Source organism: Cucurbita maxima, unplaced genomic scaffold, assembly GCF_002738345.1.
Source record: "Cucurbita maxima cultivar Rimu unplaced genomic scaffold, Cmax_1.0 Cma_Scf00008, whole genome shotgun sequence".
Lineage (NCBI taxonomy): Eukaryota > Viridiplantae > Streptophyta > Magnoliopsida > Cucurbitales > Cucurbitaceae > Cucurbita > Cucurbita maxima.
The window spans coordinates 6,282,453-6,296,587 of NW_019272024.1; the positions used below are offsets into that span (position 1 = coordinate 6,282,453).

The 14,135-nt window shown below is 41.9% G+C and overlaps 1 long non-coding RNA gene across 1 annotated transcript; it reads left to right on the top strand.

Moving 5' to 3' along the window:
• Positions 1-2,062: 2,062 nt before the first annotated feature.
• Positions 2,063-12,256, top strand: LOC111483324. Its single transcript, XR_002718335.1, has 3 exons — positions 2,063-2,237; positions 3,077-3,086; positions 12,243-12,256. It is a non-coding gene; the product is annotated as an uncharacterized LOC111483324 (long non-coding RNA).
• The last annotated feature ends 1,879 nt before the right edge of the window (positions 12,257-14,135 follow it).

Here is a 14,135-nt window from a genome sequence, read left to right on the forward strand (position 1 = left end):
GTTTTCCTAATGTTGTAAGGGACTCCCAAACACATTCATTCTCTACCCTGTCTACTAAGAAAGAGAAGTTAGTGAGAAGATTCGCTTAATTGAATTGATCGTAGATGTATTGCGAATCTTCCTTGAATTGAGAGGAAGGGAAGTAGGAGCATCGTGTTAAGACAAGGGCGGTGGGTAGGTAAAGACAGGGTGGGTTTACAATCAAAGCTCCAACTGTCACTGATGCCGGGTAAACAACTAGGGCATGAATTTTGATCTAGGACCGGTAGCGGGCGAAATTACGTGCGTGAGAGAAAGAACCTCTTGGTGGAGTCCCCCCGAGAACAGAATAGCACAACTTAGTGACTAGGAGCATAGGGAGAGCCCGTTGCGCCTTGTTTTTGTTTGACCAGCCTATCCTCTTTCGAGAAGCAAGCTCCCTCTAGTTGTCCAGTCCCTGGGCGTCTCTCGGTTTTTGAGCATGTTGGGAGATTAGGCGGCAGTTTCAAGACTCGAAAGCTTGACGAACAAGCAAATCAAGCCCTAACTATTTCTTTGAGTAAAGGGCTTTTCCCTTACTAGTCAAGTGGTAAGGTAGGGCGTATTCTTTGAAGAAAACAGACTTTAGGAAAGTGGTTCAGGTAGCTCAGCTTGTTAGAGAAAAGGACTGAAAATCCTTGTGTCAGTGGTTCGAATTCACTTATAAGCAAAGGGTCCAAAGAACACGTAGCCGGGACCTGATTTGGAAATGAAAATGAAAGAGGAAGCAAAACAAGTAGATTTGATAAAAAAAAACCTGTAGATTACTCGGATTGGTTCTCGCGTCCCTGTGCCAAAAAGGATGGGCGAGTTTGGTTTGATGAGTGTTCATCGATTGGGTGGATCTATATGCTCTGGGGGGTGAGACCAAGGTGTAGCGCAGTCTGGTCAGCGCATCTGTTTTGGGTACAGAGGGCCATTAGGCGAACCACGCACACTAAAAAAAAAAAAAAGATCACCTTTTCTATCACGTAGAATTTTCATTCTTTTGTCTTTTGAAACCCCTTACCATATCAGTCATCAGGTAGGTTTTTGGTATCATATATCGAGATAATTATTATGAAAAAGCTATTCCACTGGTGTGACTTAGATACCCTTTATTTGTGGTATCAGTCATGCTATTTGAATAGCTTGAAATCATCATAGCCTCTCCACCGGTTCTGAAGACTTTTTCGGCATCAATGTGCTCCAATGAAAGAGATTAGACCCTTTCCTGAACCAGAACCGGGCACAAAACGCCGAGGTAGAAAGTCGAAAGTGAGCTCTTTTCGCGTATACGCAATCTCGAAGCCCAATTAGCTCACGGACTATCTCCTCAACCCTAGCGAGTACGAGAGCTTGGTAAGAGAGAATGTCGAATGAGAAAGACATTCGATTATGGCAACATTCGCAACTACCAAAGTGCACTAAACCTAGTAAAGATCTTCGACCTAACGATAATGGAACTTCAAGCCCATTTAATCAATCCGCTTTGTACCTTATTGTTGACCAAACCGGATGCACGTCAGGCCCAAATTCTCTCTCAGTCACTCTAAGACAAAAGGAAGATCAGATCCGAAGTTTACAATCGAAGAGAAAGCTGAGTTCTACACGCTTTTATTTTCAAAAGCTTCACTTGCCTACGGTACTTTATTCAGGATGTGAAACAATACGGTCATCTCTCAGTCGTGTATAAAGAATTCCTTTCTCATTTCCTTGGCGGATAACACAAATGAAATCGATTCCCTGACCACCCATCTTATGAGTCCATTCTTATCTTGTTGGTTTGTTGTACTATTTTGTACCTCTCTCGATTGATAGAAAGACGTTTGGGAGCTAGGAGGGCCTATCGTGAGGGAACTTTTCTTTTCACTGTAGGCGAAGGTAAAGCGGGAGCTGCGTATGTCCATGGTGATCATGGCAGAGCGACTCCTTCTTTAAAAGAGGTTGGTTTTATCGAAACTCTTAGATCCGCTTTCGTTAAAGAAAAAATAGGAGCCCTTGGTTTGGCCGATGTCGATTCGTATGGCAATGCAGACTCGACTCAGGATGAGGATTCCGCTTTTCATACTGCTGCTATGAGCCGAAAGAGCTGGTAAGCTATCTCGCTAAATGAAAGGCAAAAGCACGTACGGGTTGACCTTGTTACAAGGGGCGGGGGCCAGCCAAAGAAGGTCAGTCGGACTCGGTTAGGACCCTTGATCCGGTTCAGCTAGGTTCTTCCATGCAAGAATGTATGTGTATCGGTATCCTCTTCAAGACCAGTTGCTTCCTCTTTTTGTTTATACTATACGTTTGGAGAAACCTGCTAACCCGCCTTTCTTACCCAGTGTGATTCAATCTTTCAGCTCAAACTTTCCTATCGTCGGAAAAGGTAAGAGTACGACTACCTTTTCCTTTTCTTGCCCGAGCCAAGGGATCATTCAGTTTCTACCAAAAAGTTCGCTATCTATTAGTTGTCGTAATCGAATGTATTTCTCATTTCGTGTTAGCTCCTCCAAGAGCTTCCTGGTCCGTAGTAGACGAAACCTTGGACTTCTATCGGACTTATAGCATTGCCTGGTGAGCTCGCCGTTGAGGGTTGGCCTTACAGGAGATTGAGCAGCCTTTCTTTCCCTGCCTGGTATGCTTTCCCGCTTATTGCGCAACTAACCAACTAGCCAAAGAGAGAGGGAGAGGAATCATGTCAATCAATTTGTATGTGCATTTATTTCGTCTGTCCTGTACTTGCCTGCTTAGCTTTCTTAGCCAACATCTCTAGTTTTCCCCAAACCAAGAGGTCCAACTTATCTAGACCCAACAGTCACACTTGAAGCTGAAAGACTGATTTTTTCATAAAGTCGGTTCATAGATCAAGAAACAATGATGAAGCTGCTTACAGGGACGGTTACGCGATACGTCTTTTCATACTCGCCTTTTCTTTAACCCTGCTATCAACCTAGCCATTCTCGCTTGTTGCGTTAAGGGGTCTCCCCACTTTATGTGGGTATATATAGGCTTCGTCGAGAATACCAAGTAGATCGACAACTACAGGTTTCCCTCGTCCTGTGAGGGAGGAAGGGTTCTGGGATACCTCGAGGCCCTTTTTCGTATATTTCATCATTAGCAACCTCCTTTTTATCGATCGTCAAAAACATATGCTTGATCAGCTTCCCTAGTGGTATTGCCTTGTAACTGACCAGCATATACCTTTACTAACTCCACTACTGCTCCCTCAATGCACTACAATGCAGAGTGGAGGAAGATACTAAGGGCAGAGATTTTAGCTAACAATGTCTTGACTGCTTTCCTTGCTCAATGCTTCTCCATCAACTGCAGCAGGAAGGACAGGAATAGGAGAAGGAAGAAAGAGACCCTCTTTCTATTCTAGGTTGGCCCTAGGAAAGGAAAGCTCTTCACTAACATTGCTATCCATCTGTCTACAATTATCAATGTTGATGGTATAAAGAAATCTTCATTATATAAATAGGTGAAAAGCAATCAAAGCAGTATCCAAAACCCACCACCCAACACCTTACGCGCCCGACTCAACGCTTCCTTGCTCACAACCAATCCCTCAAAGCAATGAATGTGGCTAAAAAAAAAAGCACGCCATAGAACAAGAAAAAGTTTCTGCGCGGCAGAATATGGCATTGAACGGTGGTACGTACAGCTTAGAGCCAAGGCATTCATAGGTCTCCTGTCGGAGCTGACGGAAGTGATAGCGAAAATGGCAAGTCTTCCTGGGTCTAGAACATCAAATGGGAAGGCTCTTTCTCCTCACACTAACTCTTATGTATATCCTTCCCAAATCCTAGTGTTGGCTACCATCTTCAAAGCTATTACTGCTACACTCATCTTCTAATTCATTTTTTTTTTCTACAAACCTAGGCGACGCAACTTTTCAATGTTAACCGGCTTTGCTTCAGGGAAGAGTGGATGTGCCAGCTCTTGCAGAAATTTGTCAAAGTTGTTGTGAACCCCCAATTCCGCAGTGGCATGAGAGACAGCAGCCCTAAGGTCAACCCGGATTTCATCTAAACTCTGTGCACATTAGCTTCATTCATTCCACTCCAAAAGTGCCTTAAACAGAAAAGTAAAACGAGGAAGAGGTGGCTTTCCAGTGTTTTAGTAAAGGATCTCCAGCGGGGAACGATGCTCCTTCTCATGCCCATTTGCCAACATCCAGAAAACTCGCCTTCCGCTATCTTCCACTCCGAAGTTTAGGATTGAGTTTCCGTTTTGGTTGGTGATTCTGACTTGCCTTATTTGATTTGAATCACTTGGAAGGGGGCGAGATGCCTTGGAGGCACCATAGATTGCACCGTTGGCAACGACGCTTTTGAGTGCCCCTAACCGGGGCCGTAGATCGAGTTCTGGGCTAAGGTTACCGCCCTTCGAAACTCCCTTCTGGAAAAGGTGAAGTAGATCGACCAGGTTACCGGAAATGACCAAAGAACAAAAAAAAAAGCCAAAAACATCTACAACATAAAATGTTCATCCTTGCCCGACTAAAAGAAAGGGTTTGTGTTGCCCGCTATAAAGGCTTTCCAAGAACTTCCTTGGGTGGGAAAGTCTAGACTAGAGCCGACGACTCGTGAAGAGATAAACCGCCAGAAGTAGGCAAGAAAAAGTCCCTCCCCTTTTTGTTTGCAAGTAGAGCACTAAAAGCATCAAAGCTAGCCTTTCTAGTAAGCGTGCAAGTGGAGAGAATTCTATACTTAAGAGAAACTCTATACCAAAAAATTGGAAATGAGATTCCTTCTAGGCTGACTTTCGTCTGAGCAACTACTGAACTCAACTGAGCTATAAGTTGGAGACTAGATATTGGTATAACACAGGCTGCTATGAGAGGAAATTCAGGCTCACCATCCGTCCGCATAGCGCCGGCCCCAACCTGGGAGACAAGGATCCTTAACTCAGTCTCAAACACATCCGTCCCGTAAAGACATCTACTGTGCTGGCCTTATCTTTTGTCGCTAGCTTCCGCCCCATGAATAAGGAAGATGGTTCCACGGAGCGCAAGGCATCTCTTCCTGCGCTAAGGCATTACATGCCAACGAACTTGGCTGACACTCTTGTCATGCCCAAGTCTGACTTCGCCCTCATACCGAAAAAGCAACCAACTCGATAAGCCAATAGATCTGACGCATAGCTGCTCTGCGCGTATGAAAACATAGACCCCGCATAGCATCATCCGACAATTTAGGCAACCCAATGTTCCGACAAGGCTCCGCTTAACGATCTCTTGCATGGCTCATTTCCCGTGCTTAGACCCACCCAAGTTTAGCAGCCCAAAAATAGGGGAGAACCCACCTACGCACGCCTATTAGTGCTCTCGTGAAAGCCTAAGCTGGTAATTGGCTAAGATTCGTTCCTGCGCGTGAAGTGCAGCAAGCAATTAGGCCTTGCTTTCATTTGGTTGCTTTAGTGAGATCGTATTCTTCCTCAAGCTTGGAGTTGCTCTTAGCTGGTCGGATTGCCGGCCCGCAGACTCATTTCGTTGCCATAGTTCCGGGCGCATTAGGCCCTCTTTTTGATGCCAATACCCTGGGAATGGAAACAAGACCACTAGACATAGCTAAGGAATTGCAAAGAGTATAACCTTTTTTTGGGAATAGAGTCTATTCTTTCTTTCTATATGCACGGCGCGGTATAAGGGTGGTGGGTTTTAGTGGGCATAGGTTGTAGTTCCTTTTCCAGAAGAGAATGAATCATCCGATTCAAGATCCAGACCTTTGCGCTTGAGCAGCACTCCCAGTGTAAGAGGATAACTCTAACTACACAATTCTGGTGGCATAGCAAAAACCTCATCTTCTTTTTTTTTAATTCAGGGGAGGGGGGTGTGCAAATGAATAATTTTTTCACTTCTTATACGGATGTGGAATCCTATGCGCTATGCTTGCTTTTGGTTGGTAAGAATCATTCCCCTTTCTTTTTTTCGAGGGAAGAAATTTGCCTATGGTTGATTTTCTATCAGAGAGAAAGCCAGCATTAATACCTTCCTTCAGCTTTCATAGGTAGGGGATCTGAATAGGCCCTAAGTTGCCCAAAGCAAGGATCTGCTGCTTACCAATAAAAGAATAATGCCTTTTAGGGTAGGTCTTTATACCTGAGGATCTTTTTTAGTTCATCCAAATTTCACTTCTATAGAGATAGCATAACATAGATTGACCCCACAACATATGAGAGGTTAGGACGAGTGAGAGTAATCTCGATTCAACTCCCAACTCATCTTCTACCCCTCTGTGATGAAAGGAGGATCATCAAGGAGATCCCAATTTGATAAAGAGAACTTGTGATTTTGCCCCCTTTTTCTAGTTGTAAGGTCTTGTCCACCTTAGCGTTACAATGAAAAAAGAACTTGATCATTGTTGCATCCTTTTTCTCTAGGCTATCTTTCTTCAAGTGAGAGATCGGATCGTGAAACCTCCTTGGGCTCCTCTAAAATCCTATGCTCATGTCTTTATCCTAAGGGCTATAGAACTCTCTCTGGCAAGCATTAAGCCACATGCCGACTCTAGTTGCTTCTACGTTCTATATTCTCTTCGTCTAACACATTCAACTACCTTTTCTTGCAACGAGTTCGACTGCAGCTCACATTTTGTTCAGTATCTCTTTTTATGTGGCTCCCCCTCAGGTTCGGTTCTTCTTAGTTGTAACCTCTTTTTCTTTTTGAACAACCCGAGCTAGATGACAAAGCTGAGCTCAAAGGTCCCTTTTTGATGCGGTAGAAGTACCTCGCAATCTTTTCTTCTGTTGCTGGGAAAGTCTTCCTCGGAATGTAAGTCAAAGCCTTGAAGGAGTTGTCTCCCCAATCTGACTCTGGAATCAAAACCTTGATTATTACATGCATTTCGATATTTGATGAAGAGTGAGTGCTGGCCTTTTTATATTGAATCACAACCATTTCCCTCTTTCTTGGGGATCAAACTCTAGGGAACAAGCTTAAACACTAATGCAAGCTGTCAATCATTAGATTGTTCTTTTGGTTTGATAAAGGCCGGAGCCCTTGATAAGCAAGAAGCCAATCTTGTAATTCTTGAGGATGATTCTTTGAAGCAATAATTCCATAAGCAAGTACATGACACTAACTTTCAAGCTTCGAAGAAGACTGAAAATGACCCCACTTTCATTGACTAGTAAGTGATAGCTGTTAGGTTCGCAGAATGACCGAGGAAACCAAATCCACTCTCGTGACATGATCGAAGTTTGATCCACCACTTTGAGGAAAGAGATGAGACGCTATACTACCCGTCTTTACACATACGAGAAATCACTCAGGACAAGAGGTGTCGACAACGTGAGCTTGACTGCCTGGCTTTCGGCCTTCTTTCTTGATCCAACTTCATTACTCTGATAGACCTACTTACTGTTTGTGCTTGGCTCAGGATATCCTCCTTTCTTCAAAGCTTTCTACTCAAGTGAGGAAAGGTGCAAACCTTCACAGCCTTTTTTTTTTTTTTTTTTTGCCCAAATGAGAGGTATGCGGAGAGAGTCCTGACTTTTCTTTCTCTTGCCTTTTCCGACATAATTCGGGGCTATCGGTTCCGTTCTGTTCTCTCTTTCTACCTCTGATTTTTGACCTAACTTAACAATCTTTTATGCCCGGCCATACCAACATGGGAGACCTAGCTTCCCTCCCTTTGAAGTGCATTTCTCAGATTAGCTCCCCGAGTCACTAGAAAGAGAGTGAAAGGCCCACTACTTCTTCATTCATGGCCTATTTTTGTATGGATCTCCCTTTCGTATTCATTCGACCTGAGGCAAAAAAAAGAGAAGTCATACAAAGAAAGGTTCTTTCATGCAATGCATAACGGGGGCGAGCCTCCTATGGATTCCTCCAACTCAATGAATGAAGGGAGGAGTATGAGTAAGGAAGACTTTCTATATGAAGATGAAAAGAAAAAGGGTCAAACCATACCATATCTTACTGAATAATCTGACTGAATGAGGAAGAGATCTTTATGTGGTCTCACTTGACTTTACCACCATCTGAAATGCGCGAAACTTCGATTGGTGGAAGCCAGTCTATGAAGATTCTCCCTTTTCTGACGTGCAATTCCCCTCTTTAGGTAAGCATCAAGTATCTCAGCAAATGAACATTTCTCTAAGCTTATCCTGTAGCTTATACGTCGTTTGAAAGCAGCTTCAAGGATCCAACGAATAGCTAAGGTTTGTTGACGATCCCTGGCTACAATCCCAGGGACATCATAAATAGTACCTGCTACTTCTACTTTTTCGACTTCGCATATGGGCTTTATATTGTCTACGACGTCAACCCTTAGTTTGATTACATCGCGTTTAGTTTGAGCTGGGCGATGAAAATTTTGATAAACAATAGCACGAACTCTCGTTCTTTTACCTTCTTTCATGCGAAAGTTGACCAACTTCTTGATCAATTGTTTTTGCTCACCATCCAAGCCCCCCATATAGCTGAGAATTTTCGAGCAATTGGAAGCCGCTTTCGATGACAAGGCCGAGAAATTGATATTACGCAATCGTCACTGTCCATCTTTATCAGCCAACTCCCCTCTTTCCATCTTTCTTTTTAGAGTTTACCACTCAGAATAGAATAGCTTCTTTCACTTTTTTTAGGGTCTCGCTTCCGGAGTTCAAGAGTATACACTCTCCTATCATATGGCTCCGTCCCGGCATCAGGACCTCCCATTTCCTTTGACCAACGGGTCCTCGAACCAAGCGGTCTGGCCTTCACCTACATTCACCCTCTGTCGGTTGGAAATAGTTGTTGGAACTGGTTTTCCAATTCCATCAGGAACCGGGAGTTCTCATTTTCAATGGAGGCCTGTTTACGAGCAAGGAATTTCAGATCCCCACCCGTTCCACCAAAAAAAAGTATATCTATTGCGCGGCGTCCTCTAGCTCGTGCATCAGAATCTTTCTAGTCCTCACGAGTTGGTCTCTCTTTTCTCATTTTGACCTTGTGGTCAAACTCCCCCAGGCTCTGCTCTGTGGTGCGAAACTGTCTCGAGGTCATGAGATCGCGCTCCTCCTCCTCCCTTTTCTCTTTCTTTCTTCTTTTTCGAGTGAATCCTAGAGAAGGTCCTGTGGGTATGATTGAACAACCTCTGAAGGAGAAGGGGATGCCTGCGTTTGTCGTTGATATGGGTCAAGAGGTACCTGTCACCCAAATTCTCGAGTTTGAATAGGGTCGGGGTTCATCATATTGAAAAGTGGCATGGCTTCGGTTTCGATGAAAATAGAAAGAATAGAACCTACTATCCACCCACGCCAGATCCCCTAAACAACCTACATACAAAGATGAGAGTTGTTGAAGAGCCTTTTTAACGGCTTATACCCCAAAGTATGACACGCACTAGATGTAATGGAACGGACGGGATGAAGCCCAGAAGAAAACTACAATAAAAAAGAATGGAATGAGGGCATAGGTTACCTTCAGAGCTTCTCTTTACCAAAAGGTTCTTTGACCCCAGGGGGCTCTATTGTGGAGGGTCTGCCATTCTTAACCGGGAAAAGAGTGGGACTTGAAAAGAGGATGGGAGAGAGGGGAACTCAAACAAGTAATAGAAGAGAGGAGAGAGCCTGAAAAAAGTCGTACTGTGTTGTTTCTATAAACAAATTGTGTGAATTTTGTTAGCGGCAGCTATCCTGCACAAGACTTTTTCTTCACTGTAATTCTGCCTACATTTTTTACAGCAGCATTCCTTTCAAAACACAAAAGTCAGAGTTAGTGCTCATTGACCCCCTTTTTGTTGTTCAAAGTCAATGAATTCCTTTCTTATCTTATCGCAATTTCAGTTGGAAATGCTTTTAGCGCGTATTCAGACTTCCAAAGTTTAGGAGGCTTTCGGTTTCGCCTTTCCCCTTGGGCTTTATCTTCTAATGTAGTTTCAAATACAACTTGTACTTTTTCATGTACGAATTTCGTAAAAAAGCTAGTACCTCATTAGCATTGTGACAACACGAAAAGAAAGCGAGATACTGGAATATGAGGGGAAGGAGCGAAGCAGACTGATAGTTTATGAGGTTCAGGAGAGAAGCCTATCTACCGAGTTCAAGAAGGGAAGATAATATCGTCAAAGGGTCAGGATCAAGAAGAAATAGGAAAAGGTTGATTCTTCTTTTCTTATAGGTAGTCGAGTAAATGAATGAATGAAATCTGGTTCACTCTCAGTCTCTCTCTTTCCTTTAACATTACCTCAGTCCAAAATAGCCCAAAAAATAGACAGAGGATAGCTCAAATTAATGGTCCATCAGAGTGAAAGAAGGAGAATGCATTTTTCTTTAGGCTCCCTATTTATTCAAACACTGTCAAGTCTGTCTCATTCATCTTGTGTTCGTCTTCTTCCTTTGACTATTTATTCAAATACTGTCAAGTCTAATTCTTCTTGAGTTTCTTCTTTTCGAACTAATTACCTCTAAAATGGCCCGAAAAATAGGGCAAAGCATTGATTTAATAATCAATGGTCCTTACACGAAAAAATAGGATTTATCCCAAAAAATAGGGTGAAGCATCAATTTTCTAAGAAATGGTCTTTACAGGATCAATCTAATTCATCTTGTCTTGTTGTCTTGCTTGAGTCTCCCTTCTTTCCCTTCAAATACAGTTAAAGGATAGGAAAAGGTTGAAGATTTCAGCTTTCTCTTTTTCTTTTCTTTCCTCTCTGAAGGGAAGGTAATATCGGTTTCCCGGAGAATGAATCTCGTCTTGCTTTCTTGTTTATAGTTCAATCTGGTGAAGGACAAAGAATCTTTCATTTGACTCTCCTCTCCTGTAAAGTGAAGGGAAGGGAATATTGTTCAAGAAGAATAGTCCATCCAGTTTACCCTCCCTATTCCATCAGGTTCGTGAAGTAGTTCAGTCTCATTCTGGCTTCTTACAGGCAGGAGAGTAAATGAGTGAAATCCAATCTGGTCAGTCAGGTAATATCGGGGAAGGACGGAGCAATGAGACCATAAAGAATAAGCTCATGAGCTTGACCTGATTCTCATCTTTCTTAATTACCTCTAGCCAAAAATAGCCAAAAAAATAGACAGAGGATAGGAAAATATCCCAAAAAATAGACAGAGGATAGGATCATTCTTGTTTTTTTGAGTCTTTACAGTCGAGTAAAAGAGTGGAAGAAGGTTAATCAGTCATAGTCATGTTCTGTCGAATGAATAAGTAAGGAGTCTTAATCTTTGACAGTGTTTGAGGTTGAATCGAGAGTTGAGTCTTGACTTCCTAATTAATTACCTCAATCAATTTTAATCAAAAAAATAGACAGTGGATAGGATTTTTCTTGTTTTTTGAGTGTTTACCGTCGAGTTCCAGAGGGAAATCAGGGAAAATGGACTTTTTTATCCCAAAAATAGGGTAAAGATACACTTTTTAATCAAAAAAAAATAGACAGAAGATAGACAAAATGAATTAATGGTCCTGGAAGGATCAGTCTAATTCATCGATAGTCTTTATAGTTTCAATAGGGTAAAGCAACAATTTGAATAAAAAAAATCACGTATAGATAGACTTTTTAATCCTCAAAATAGATAGAAGATAGACTTTTATCCCTAAAAATAGACAAAGGATAGACTTTTATCCCTAAAAATACACCGATGATAGAATTTCTTTATTAATGGTCCTAACAGTAAAAAGGGTTCAATCAGTCCCATTTAGCCTCTTTTTCACTCTTTTACAGGTCAAATGGACTCTTTTATCCCAAAAAATAAATAGATGATAGACTTTTTAATCAAGAAAATAAGGGAGAGATAGAATGAATTTCTTGTTCGTCTGTCCGTTAGAGTTCCAAAAGGAAAAGGTGAAAGAAGGAGCTCAGCAATGAATGAGACAGAGTTGCAGAGGTTCAGAGGTTCCGCGGAGAATGAAGAAATAGGTTCCGGTGAAGGTGAAGTAGCTCATGAATTGACTCTCCTGCTCCGAATCATACATAATAGCTTTAGAGTGAAAGAAGGTCATATCGGTTCAGGTTCAGTAGCTAATTCATTTATTCAAAGACTGTACACTCTCATTCCATTCATCTTTTGGCTTTCCTCTCCCTTCAAACACTGTTCAGGATCATTCATCTTGCTTTCGTCTCCCTGATTTCATGAATTGAAAGAAGAAATAGGTTCAGGATAATTTATGTTTCATTTTCTTCTTCTTCAGCCCTTCCTGTTCAGTCTCATTCTTCTTTTGTTTCACCTTGGCTTTCTTTCATGTCTAAACTTTTCTTCTTTAACTGTAAACTCTCACTCTCTCATTAAGCTTTCGTTCCGGTCAGGTAATAAAGTCAAAGGTTCCGTAGTCCTCGACCCGCAACAGATGTAGGAGTATTTATTCAATCACATAGTTTGGGCTCCTAGAATAAGGCGCCCTTGGGGCTCTTCCTCCCGATGAATTCCCGGAGGCGGCTGAGCTTAAGCCAAGACTCTTTTTGTTCTGTTTTCTTCTCTTAGTCTAGTGAATGAATTTCTTCTTGGTACTCGTTGAAAAATCTAGTGCTTTACATCCGCTCCAAAAGCTCTATCAATGAATTCAAAAGAAAAAGGTGTCGATAGACAATAAACCAAGGAGCGAAAGTCACTCAGTTGATTGCTAAATCTCTAGTTCATGAGAAGGATTTGTTGTGGTCAATCAATGCTTAAAAGAATTCCAAAATCTTTCTGTTCTTACTGCATATCCAAGAGTCCAATCTACTATGGAGATCTTTCTATCTGATGCTGCAAAGTGAAATATTGAAAATCTAATTGACTTCAATGAAGGTAAAATGCCAATGAAGTACCTGGGATTGCCAGTCTCTCAGTTAGTGATTGTTTGCCTCTACTCTAATTGAGAGAATCAAAGCTAGAGTATAGAGATGGACTGTAAAAGCCCTATAATATGTTGTACAACAGGTTCAGGGTGCCCTCCTTAGCATGAAAGTGTTTACTTGAGTACTGTGTTCATACTGCCAGTGCAGGTTTTGATTTGAAGACAATTGAGAAGAAGACAGAAGGTTCTTATGGTCCGATCCTAATATGGTTCAAAGGGAATGTAGCTTGGCCCTTTACCTATTTATTTGAAATGAAAAGAAGGTGCTTCATTGGTGCAGCTATTTAGGATATACATAGAATGCTTCTAAAAAATAGGAGCATTTTGTTGGTGTATTAAACCCACCAAATAATGGTAGTTGGGTTTGTAGGAAAGTTTGACAGATGTTGAGAGAGTTGGCTATAAGAGATATTATACATGATGTTGGCAATGGAACCAATACATCTCTCTGGTATGACTCTTGGCTGCCTATCGGTTCTTTAGTGGAAAGGTATGTATGGTAAGCAAATCATAGGGGAGTCTGGTCTTCCCAAAAATGTCAAAGTGAAAAAGTACCAGACAGACTTTCTAATTCATAATTCCAGATGGTCCCCCCCTGCAGCTGCAAAACAAGATCGGCAAGAAATGGGGGAGTGTATCAGAGCCATAAGGCCCTTGAGCAGTGAGCAAGAAGATAGAGTTATATGGATGCGGGATCACCTTGTTTTCTCTAAAAGGCGCCTTGAGGTTAATCAGACATAAACAAGCTACTATGCCTTGGTGTAAACCGGAGAGATTTTAAAGAAGGAACTCATTCGTGGACTGATTCCCACCCTTTACCAGAATCAAAATGAGGAGCGGTATGGTTTTAGAAAGGTAGTTATTATACAGATATCCTGTAACGAATTGCCCGATTCACTACGATTACCTATTCCCAATCACACAGGAATTCTTGCTTGTCAGCCTACCAATGATGCCTTTTCACTTGAAGACAATTGCTCCGCCGCATCAAAGAATTCTTCTGACACACGATTATCTTCTACATAGGCGTAGATCTAATATTTAACAAATCTATCATTTCATAGATATTATGAAAACTTCTATCTATCTCTGAGATAGGGATTTATTTGGTCCCAAAAAAGATATCCTAAGAATAATGGAGGAAGGAATTGTGGAATGAGATTGACTACAAGATGTTGATGCATCACCTGTGAAGAGCTTAGCTGAGCAACTTGTATGAACAACTCGTGCCGATCTCAAATCCAGCAGCAATTCATTCAGAGGGGAGATGCTATTAGTTCCAGGAAGGAAGGGTATGAGGAGAGAAGACTTTACTCCTCATCATAGGCTCGCTATGATGGACTCTTATTTTAACCCCTAACGAACTAAGAGTCAGATTATTAGGAAT